The following is a 10,931-nucleotide window of genomic DNA, read 5'->3' on the forward strand; positions in this document are numbered from 1 at the left end:
GTTCAGAGAACCTTCTGTTTTCAGAATGATTAGCATAATTATTGCATTGTGGAAATCAAAGACTCTGCAGTCTTTAAAAGTTTAAAGGAACACCGTCCCAGGAGTGATTCTCATGAAGAGGAAACTAAGAAACCTTTGTAATGAGCTGATGATAATTAGTGGAATTGTGTTGAATCGGGTAACGGAGGAAGAAAAGCAAATGATAGCTCCAGGCTTTAACGAAAGTCAAGGTGTGCCACACAGAGGTAATAGGATTAGTGAGATATCATCAGTGTTTGGGAAGCTATTATGAAAATATAGTTTACAAAGCTACCAATTAAGTCACACTGGAATAGGCTACACTAAAGCTACCCTTAAGAAAAATAAATAGTTTACTTAACTAAAGTTTCTTTGAAAAAGTTGTTCACTACATCGAAATTATTTCATGAAAACTGATCATATCTAAATCTGACATGTCACAGACTACAAATTGCAAGAACAGATCACTCTGGAGACAGATGTTAACAGAAGCAGATGTTAAAACTCCTTATGGCTGGGGGCAGTATTGAGGAGGAGTAGCTTGAATGAATAAGGTGCCCAGAGTAAACTGCCTGCTACTCAGTTCCAGTTGCTAATATATGCATATTATTAGTATATTTGGATGGAAAACACTCTGACGTTTCTAAAACTGTTTGAATGATGATGTCTGTGAGTATAACATAACTCATATGGCAAGCAAAAACCTGAGAAAATTCCAACTAGGAAGTGGGTAATCTGAGGTTGGTCATTTTTCAACTCATTCCCTATTGAGGATACAGTGGAATATTGGTCATGTTGCACTTCCTAAGGCTTCCACTAAATGTCAACAGTCTTTAGAACCTTGTTTGATGCTTCTACTGTGAAGTGGGGGCGAATGAGAGGGGAATGAGTCAGAGGTCTGCCAGAGAGCCACGAGCTGGTCATGCTCGTTCACATGAGAGCGAGCTCTGTTCCATTGCATTTCTACAGACAAAGGAATTCTCCGGTTGGAACATTATTGAAGATGTATGTTAAAAACGTCCTGAAGATTGATTCTATACTTCTTTTGACATGTTTCTACGGACTGTAACGGAACTTTTTGACTTTTCATCTGCTCCTAGTGAACGCGCTTCGTGAGTTTGGATTTGTTTACCAAACGCGCTAACAAAAGGAGCTATTTGCACATAAATGATGGACATTATCAAACAAAACAAACATTTATTGTGGAACTGGGATTTCTGGGAGTGCATTCTGATGAAGATCATCAAATGTAAGTGAATATTTATCATGTTATTTCTGACTTCTGTTGACTGCACAGTATGGCGGATATCTTTTTGGCTTGTTTGGGCTCGGAGCACCGTACTCAGATTATTGCATGGTTTGCTTTTTCCGTAAAGCTTTTTTGAAATCTGACACAGCGGTTGCATAAAGGAGAAGTGTATCTAAAGTTCCATGTATAACACTTGTATTTTCATCAACATTTATGTTGAGTATTTCTGTAAATTGATGTGGCTCTTTGCAAAATCACTGGATGTTTTTGGAACTACTAAACATAACGCACCAATGTATACTGAGATTTTTTGATATAAATATGAACTTTATCGAACAAAACATATATGTATTGTGTAACATGAAGTCCTATGAGTGTCACCTGATGAAGATCATCAAAGGTTAGTGATTAATTATATTTCTGATTTTTGTGACTCCTCTCTTTGGCTGGAAAAATGGCTGTGTTTTTCTGTGACTTGGCTCCGAACTAACATAATCATTTGTGTTGCTTTCGCCATAAAGCCTATTTGAAATCGGACACTATGGTGGGATTAACAAGAAATGTATCTGAATTTGAATTTGGCGCCCTGCACTTTCACTGGCTGTTGTCATATCGATCCCGTTAGCGGGAGCTAACAGAATTCGGAATCTATCAAAAAACGGTAAACCCTACTCAATATCTAATCATTCTGTCAAAACACTAGCACATGTTTTCTATCCAAGAGGAACATATAGTCAATCATAGCACAACAACTTTCAATATACTAACAGTTGATGGCATTACCAAAACTGTATTACGTTTCATGTTTCAGTTATAGTTGTATACAATAGACAACATGAAATCCATTGTTTTTATAATTCAGTTTCCTTTTACTGTAAACCACTCTACATTTTTTTGGTTGAGTGTCGAATGTGTGCATTTTTGGCAACTTACTATCTAAAAGTGAATGAGTCATCTTTACATAATAGAATGTACAGTAGAAAAAAATAGTAAGTGACAGAATTGCTGCAGTAAAAGCTTTATTAGTAACATGAAATTGCTGCCAGTGATCAACAAAAAACCCAACATACATACATGGCCTTTGGTTCCAATTGTGTCAAAATAAAACACAATTACAGTAAAAAAGACACAGAAGGGAAAAAACAGTAAAATGCCCCGTCCTGTTCTAATCTATACCATCTTCAGCATTTGACCACATGTTCTCGTCCACATCTTATGTCATCTCTCGCTATGCACCTTGGATAGAAACGCTTGGCCTGCCTTATCCACCCCTGGCAGTCTTCAGCTGAGACGTCTCTGCACCTTGTATAGAAACGCTTGGCCTGCCTTATCCACCCCTGGCAGTCTTCAGCTGAGATGTCTCTGCAGCCGGCATCCATGGCATCCAGGAGGGAGCTCAGTGGTGTAGGGACCAATCTGGCATTTCTGCAGGACCAAACCAGCACTCCAGATTGCAGCACACATTGTGATATTTGCTCCTCTCTGACCCGGCACATCTACGGTGGCATTTTTCCAGATGACGTTTCCTCCCCGCCAATGTGTTTTTGCCTGGTTAAACCCTGCCTCGTCTACTTAAATGATTTCATGTGGGGTCTGATTAGCCTCCAACTCCATGACTCTCTGAAAGAAATCAAACATAGTATGTGTAAATTATTTTCAGTATGTCCTACTGTATGTACTTTAACAAATGTTTACATGTAGAGGAGCATAGTGTAACACTCACTATAGAACAAGACATATTGGATAGACACCATACCTGGACGTATTGGTGCCGGAGTTCCTTGACCCGCTCACTGTTCTTTTCAAAAGGAACCGTGTACAACTGTTTCATTCAAACTCTGTGTTTGGTCAGAGCATTGGTAGTCAGGCTGATGCTTTCCACATTGTGAAATACCAGGTTGTCCTCTACAATTCTGCTCTGAATTTCTCTGTGTTATTGCATTGTCAGCAATGACCAATCCTACAATGGCATGCTCTAGGTCTTCACTTAGGAGCTTTCCTCTTCCCCCAGAGGGAGGAAGATGTTGCGTCCTTTAGAGGAACAAAAATACAACATATGTATTTGCATTGGGACTGGTGGCCTACAGTTACAGTGGGACATAGCAACAGTAATGATAGAAGAAGCCCTTGTGAAATGCATTGCTTACCTGTTGGTTTGTTGAAAATTCTGGATAATGGAAGCCACGATTAACTGTCTGAGATTAGGCTGGACTCTTTCACCAGCCTCTGTCAGTGATAGACCAAGGTTTATCACATGGTCTATGATGGTGGCTCTTATGTCATCAGTGACAACAGCTCTTACTCTCCTTTGAACACCAACATGCATTCTTACCCCTCTCCCCCTACCTCTCCTTCTCCCTTGTCCTGGTCCAACTACTCTGCCTGGTCCAGCTACTCCTCTCCCAGTTGTCCAACTACTCCTCTGCCAGTTGTCCAACTACTCCTCTCCCTGGTCCAACTACTCCTCTCCCTGGTCCAGCTACTCCTCTCCCTGGTCCAGCTACTCCTCTCCCTGGTCCAGCTACGCCTCTCCCTGGTCCAGCTACTCCTCTCCCTGGTCCAACTACTCCTCTCCCTGGTCCAGCTACTCCTCTCCCTGGTCCAACTACTCCTCTCCCTGGTCCAGCTACTCCTCTCCTTGGTCCAGCTACGCCTCTCCCTGGTCCAGCTACGCATCTCCCTGGTCCAACTACTCCTCTCCCTGGTCCAACTACTTCTCTCCCTGGTCCAGCTACTCCTCTCCCTGGTCCAACTACTTCTCTCCCTGGTCCAGCTACTCCTCTCCCTGGTCAAACTATTACTGTCCGTTGTCCAGACATCATTTTTCTCTCTCTGCTCCTCTGTGTTGTTCTGTGTCCACATTGAACAAAATCAATCCAAAGAGTCTCCTTTTTACTGTGTATGTCCATGTAATTGAAAGAACTTCAACACCTGGCTATGTCTCCGATTGAGATTGGAACCAGCTGTGGTTGGTCTATTTTACACAACTTACAGTAAATCAGCTATTTCTCAATGTTTCAATGATCCGTTCATTCAAAAATGCTTATCAGCTGTTTCAATATAGCTTTTGAGCTGCTGTTGTTGCAGAAGAAGGGGCTTTATACTATATTTAACCTGTTGAAACTCTAGGGGCGCAATTTCATTTTTGGATGAAAAACGTTCCCGTTTTAAACAAGATATTTTGTCACAAAAAGATGCTCGACTATGCATATAATTGCTACGATTCGAAAGAAAACACTCTGACGTGTCCAGAAATACAAAGATATTTTCTATGCGTGCCCTAGAACGTGAGCTTCAGGCAAAACCAAGATGAGACGGCATCCAGGAAATGAACAGGATTTTTGAGGCTCTGTTTTCCCTTGTCTCCTTATATGGCTGTGAATGCGAGAGGAATGAGAATGCCCTTTCTGTCGTTTCCCCAAGGTGTCTGCAGCATTGTGACGTATTTGTAGGCAGATCATTGGAAGATTGACCATAAGAGACCACATTTACCACGTGTCCGCCCGGTGTCCTGCGCCGAAATTGGTGCGCAAAAGTCACCTGCCACTATTTTTCCAAGGAATACAGAGAGTAAAGCAAGCTTCCACGAACTGCATGTCAATGAAGAGATATGTGAAAAAACACCTTGAGGACTGATTCCAAACAACGTTTGCCATGTTTCGGTCGATATTATGTAGTTAATCCGGAAAAAGTTTTACGTTGTAGGTGACTGAATTTTCGGTTCGTTTCGGTAGCCAGACGCAATGTGGAAAACGGAACGATTTCTCCTACACACAGACGCTTTCAGGAAACACTGCGCATTTGGTATGTAACTGAGAGTCTCCTCATTGAAAACATCAGAAGCTCTTCAAAGGTAAATGATTTTATTTATTTGGTTATCTGGTTTTTGTGAAAATGTTGCGTGCTACATGTTATTCAAAATGCATTGCTAGCTTTGCATACTCTTACACAAATTAGTCAATTTCTATGGTTCAAAAGCATATTTTGAAAATCTGAGATGACAGTGTTGTTAAGAAAAGGCTAAGCTTGACAGTAGGCGCATTATTTTCATTTTATTTGCGATTTTCAGAAATCGTTAACGTTACATTATGCTAATGAGCTTCAGGCTATAACTGTATACAGGTTTTTTTCATAGCCAAACGTGAACAAAACGGAGCGATTTGTCCTACACAAATAATATTTTTTTGAAAAACTGCACATTTGCTATGTAACTGAGAGTCTCCTCATTGAAAACATCCGAAGCTCTTCAAAGTTAAATGATTTTATTTATTTGGTTATCTGGTTTTTGTGAAAATGTTGCGTGCTAAATGCTACTCAAAATGCTAAGCTAGCTTAGCATACTCTTACACAAATTAGTGAATTGCTATGGTTCAAAAGCATATTTTGAAAATCTGAGATGACAGTGTTGTTAAGAAAAGGCTAAGCTTGAGAGTAGGCGCATTATTTTCATTTTATTTGCGATTTTCAGAAATTGTTAACGTTGCGTTATGCTAATGAGCCTGAGGCTTTAGTCACGATCCCGGATCCGGGATGGGGAGTTTCAAGAAGTTAAGGTTTGGAACATTAGGTCTACATTTCTGGCATGCTGTGTACAAGTATTTGTAAAGCAGATAAGAAAGGTCCATAATTTTGGCATTGGGTAAGCTTGTATGTAAAGAAAATGTGAGCATTTTAGAAACATGTTAATTGACTGCATATTCTGTGAAAACAGCATGAATTGTGTTAATGGTATGGTCCACAACAGATGGATTGGGTAATTATATTAGATAACCATGTGGTCATCACGTGTTGTGTGTAAACACCTTTGATCTGATTACGTTGGTATGGAAGACGTTGATGTAGGTTTTGCGGCACTGTGTGTGTGTGTGTGTGTGTGTGTGTGTGTGTGTGTGTGTGTGTGTGTGTGTGTGTCTGTGTGTGTTTTTTAAATGTTGTGTTTATTAATTCAACCATTTAAAATAACAAGCTCACATAAAACTTGAAAGCCATACATGCATATGAGTACAATCATGGAGGATAGATAACACACAATAAAGTCTGGGACTTATTTGCATTGTGCATCTTGAAAATGGATGGCTAGAACACGGTTGAACACAGTATGACAGTGAGATGATAAAATATAAAAACAAAGAAGAAGAACATCTATCTCATCATTGCAGTTACATGTACAGTACATTGTAGGTTACCTTCATATGGGCACAGAAGATATCAAACAATTGTTTACTTTATTTTTAAAATCTGCAGAGACATGACATCGTTTTTGTGGGCAGGGGCAATTCCAATCTGAGGCTCCAGTACCTTTCCCACCTTTCCCAACATTCCTCCTGAACCTGTATAAGCACACATTAACACCTGATCTGGTGATGTGATTGTGTGTTTCCCTAACATGGGGAAAGTAATCAGTTAAATATCTGCACGCAGAACCATAACTACTCCTGTAAACCAAACCCAGTCTAATCTGGGACACCCTTGCTACAACAGGCAGCCATTTGAGTTCCTGAAAGCAGCTCCTGCCAATGTGAGTATGTGGACTCACCTTCAATACTACCCTGATCAGCTTATTCTGGGCAAGCAGCTTATCAAGCAGCTTGGACATTCCTGACAAAAACGTAGTCCTGGCATTAACCTTCCCTCGCACTTTAGTGGCCAAGCTCACACCTCCCAAGCTTCCATCAAGATGCATCCCAGGAAGCTAACAGAGGTTTTAGTAGTTAGCACCTCATCCCCTAACTCGACTCTGATTTCAGAGTACCTATACCAATTTTGGTCTGGACCCAAAAATAATTGCCTCAGTTTTACCTATGTGCAGAGATAGCTTATTATCTCCAAGCCATTTGCTAATGTTAGTGAGCTCTGTGCTTAGAATGCTCTCCAACATAGTTTTACTTTTGTGAGACACCAGAAGTTTAGAATCATCTGCATAAAGGAAAAGATGGTAAGAACAAGCATCTTTCATATTGTTATATACAGTAAAAACAGTAGAGTCCCAAGCATGCTACCCTGCGGAACTCATTTGTTTTGCCTGAGACAGTGAACCATTAACCTCTACTACTTGCTCCCAACTTGACAAATAGGACTTTACCCAGCCTAGAGGGATACTGCATAACCTAAGGGCCTCCAGTTTGGAGATTAGGAGACAGTTGTTAAACCTCTTATGGTTGCGATCCCTGTCCAGGGATCAACATCAGGGGAAATTTCAGAGTGACAACTAAAAATGCAACGTCGTAACATTAAACATTCTTGAAAATGCAAGTGTCTTACATCCTTCAAAAGATTAGATACTTGGTAATCAAACTACGTTTTCCGATTTAAAATGGCTATTACAGAGAACAAATACCATGCTTTTGTGTGAGAAGAGCAATCAACAACAAACATTTTCCGGCATGACAGTTTGTACACATTCACATCTGAAGGTAAAATTATGACTTACATTCTGATATCTTGCTCTTATTTCCCTTCCTGAGGGTCCCAGTGATCAAATGAAGTGCCGTTTTCTTTGATAAAATCCATTTTTATAGCCTAAATCGAAACATTTTGTAAACCGTTTGTGCCATGAATTCCATCTCTATCAATTTTTTACGGAGCATTCGACGTAATTACACACCGTAAACAATCGTTTATCTAGTCGTGGTTGGTTTCAGTGCATTCCTCTGGATGTTTGCAACACAGCCAAATGTCATTGTTTTTTTGCGGGGAGTATTGACCAAAGTGAACTGATTTGAAGACAACGAGCAATTACTTCCTTGCGCACCAATAATTTTAGCGAAGCTTCATTGATTGACTGTATTTCTGCCCAATGACCACTGATCTTCTTGAAATCTAGCTGGGTAGATAGCCAATGAGCTGAGGTAAAAGCCAGTATGTAATGGTTTTGGGTTGGACCACCATTCCTTGTTTGTAAATGCACGCGTAAGGAACTCCATTCTCGCCTTGACTATCAGAGGAGTTGCTGTGTGGCTTGTTACGGGCAGCAGTATTTCGGAAAGTTGTATTTTCAACGATTTCATTGAAGATATCATGGCGAATAAATCAGGAAAAGCGAAGCCAAAGTCTAAAGTGAAAGTGAAAAAGTGAAAGTGAGACAGATTTTTTGTTTGAGGAATATTTGAGTGTTATGTTTCAAACAGGAACTGAGGAGCTGTTTCTGCAAGGACAGGACGTACTTCTGGACGGGCAAGTGCTAATGCCGTTTTATGAAATATATATATATGTTTTTTGCAAAAAATAAATATATATATATATTGCAATTTGCAATGAAATGTGTGGTGTGTGTGTTGGTTTGTTTGTGTGTGTGTGTATATATATTCCATGTCAGATATATTCCATGTCAGATATATATATTTTCCATGTCAGATTATATTTTCCATTTTTTTATTCAAATGGAATGGAGTAGAACAGCAAACACACACATGGCCACTGCGCCTGCTACTCCTCTCCATTTCCATATGAAATAGCAATTGGGTGCTGTTCAGGGGAGGGCAGGCCCACAACAATGGCCGGAGTTGAATGGAACAGCACTTCACCTTAGTGACTGTTCCCTCTGCTCTATACAATACATATCTGTTTATTTTACGTCATGATAAAAGGCTCATACAATGCAAATATTTTTTTCAGGTTTTCTTTCACAGTGATAGCGACTCCGACTGGGAGCCCCCGGTGCCAAGCTGCCTGCTCTACCTCTGCCCCAGTGGTGTTCATATGCTACAGTTCATTACTGCAGGCATGACTGTGCCTCAGGGCCAAAAGGGCACAGCATGGAGGTGTCGTTGTGTTCTGTGTCGCATGAACTGCACCACTTGTTCAGTTTGCCTCTGCTTTACATCGGAAAGAGACTGTTATGGGACATGGCACAGGCAGCAAAATATTGTGTAGAGGACTTCCAAAGGGTGTAGTGTTTTAAAAAAAATATTTATCTTCTATTATTTTTTTAAACATGTTTTTGTGTGTGTGTGTGTTAGAATTGCTTTTTGATATGTTGTATATAGTTATTTGCACTGTTGCAACTTGTATGGGACACCTGGGTGACTTCATGCTAAATGTCATGTAGCTCACCCATTCCTGAAGTTATCAGTCTGAAACGTTGCACACCTACAGTTGCCCTCTTGTGTTATCCATCAAAATTATCTCCAGCATCCTATCTGACTGTGTGGCTATTCTAGTACATGTGAAAGATGATGCTACAACAATAAACAACGTTATCTTTTCTTCCACCAGATCTACTGTGTTATATTCTCCTACATTCAATTAACATTTCCACAAACTTCAGAATGTTTCCATTCAAAATTTGAATTTAATGATACCAAGAATATGCATATCCTTGCCTCTGGGGCTGAGCTACAGGCAGTTAGATTAGGGTATGTCTTCAGGCGGAAATTGAGAACAAGGGATGCAACCATTAGAGGTTTACTGTATCAAAGGCCTTCCGTAGGACAAGCAGTACCATTCCACAGAGATTTCCCTCATCAATCTCTTTCCAGATCAGTCAAGTAAAGTAGGCATGAATCAGTGGAGTACGTTTTTCTAAAACCCGACTAAAAATCATATATTAGACTTTGTTTCATGACATATTCGTAAATTTGCTCGTTTAAATTCTCTCCAGTATTTTTGATATTATATTGAGGATAGATACATGCCTATAATTCCCAGGGTCAGACTTTATCCCCTTCTTATACAGAGGTATAACTTTAACTTGTTTCATGTCCCTGGGAAGGATGCCTTGTTCAAGAATGAGATTAATGATATGCATAATATAAGGGGCAATTTGCTCAGCAGAATCTCTAAGAAACCTTGCAGGAATATTATCCAGGCTTGTGGCTTTGGAGCATTTAAGCTCTGCTCGCATAATGACTATTTTGGCTGTTGCTACCTTTGCAAAAGAAAAGAGTTTGGCTGAACCTCTAACTCGGCATAATACTTATTGACTTGGTCATTTCCATATAAACCAGAACTGGTGGGTAGCTTGCTAACCAGATTGCTGACAACAGAAGTAAATAAATATTTGAATTCATCGGCAACCTCTGTTTTGTCAGATGTGACACATTTCAGGAATCTAGGTGTATGTCACAAGTTTTTTGCAGTCGTTTTTGGCAGAAATACCTTATGGAACAGGTGAACTTTCATGTGCCTTAATAACGAATACAATTGTTAAATTACGAGCCTAGTTCGTTTAGCCATGGAAAAAGGCCGGAACCTTCACACTAGTGATGATTGTCTGAGATAACGTATGGGCATGACATGCCGGGAGATGAGTTTGGATTGGTCTGCAATGGAGCATGCTTCTGTCTATAACGTGAGCTGTTCAGTATGTGTTGATAATCCTTTCTAACGCACCATTTTTGAAAGATATAACATTAGCCGTCGAGAAGTACAAAAGTTTTGCTTCTTTTCTCATGGGCTACTTTCTGTGCATGCCACAGTCAGTGTGAACCAGAGTGATTTGACACAAAGCTGGGCAAACAAGATGTACTGTAGCTACATAGAAAAAAAATAAGTTAAATGGTTCCAGTCTGCCATCAAATCAAATCAAATTTATTTATATAGCCCTTCGTACATCAGCTGATATCTCAAAGTGCAGTACAGAAACCCAGCCTAAAACCCCAAACAGCAAGCAATCCAGGTGTAGAAGCACGGTGGCTAGGAAAAACTCCCTAGAAAGGCCAAAACC

The sequence above is a fragment of the Oncorhynchus masou genome, chromosome 28 (assembly GCF_036934945.1).
Source record: "Oncorhynchus masou masou isolate Uvic2021 chromosome 28, UVic_Omas_1.1, whole genome shotgun sequence".
NCBI classification, from domain to species: Eukaryota; Metazoa; Chordata; class Actinopteri; order Salmoniformes; family Salmonidae; genus Oncorhynchus; species Oncorhynchus masou.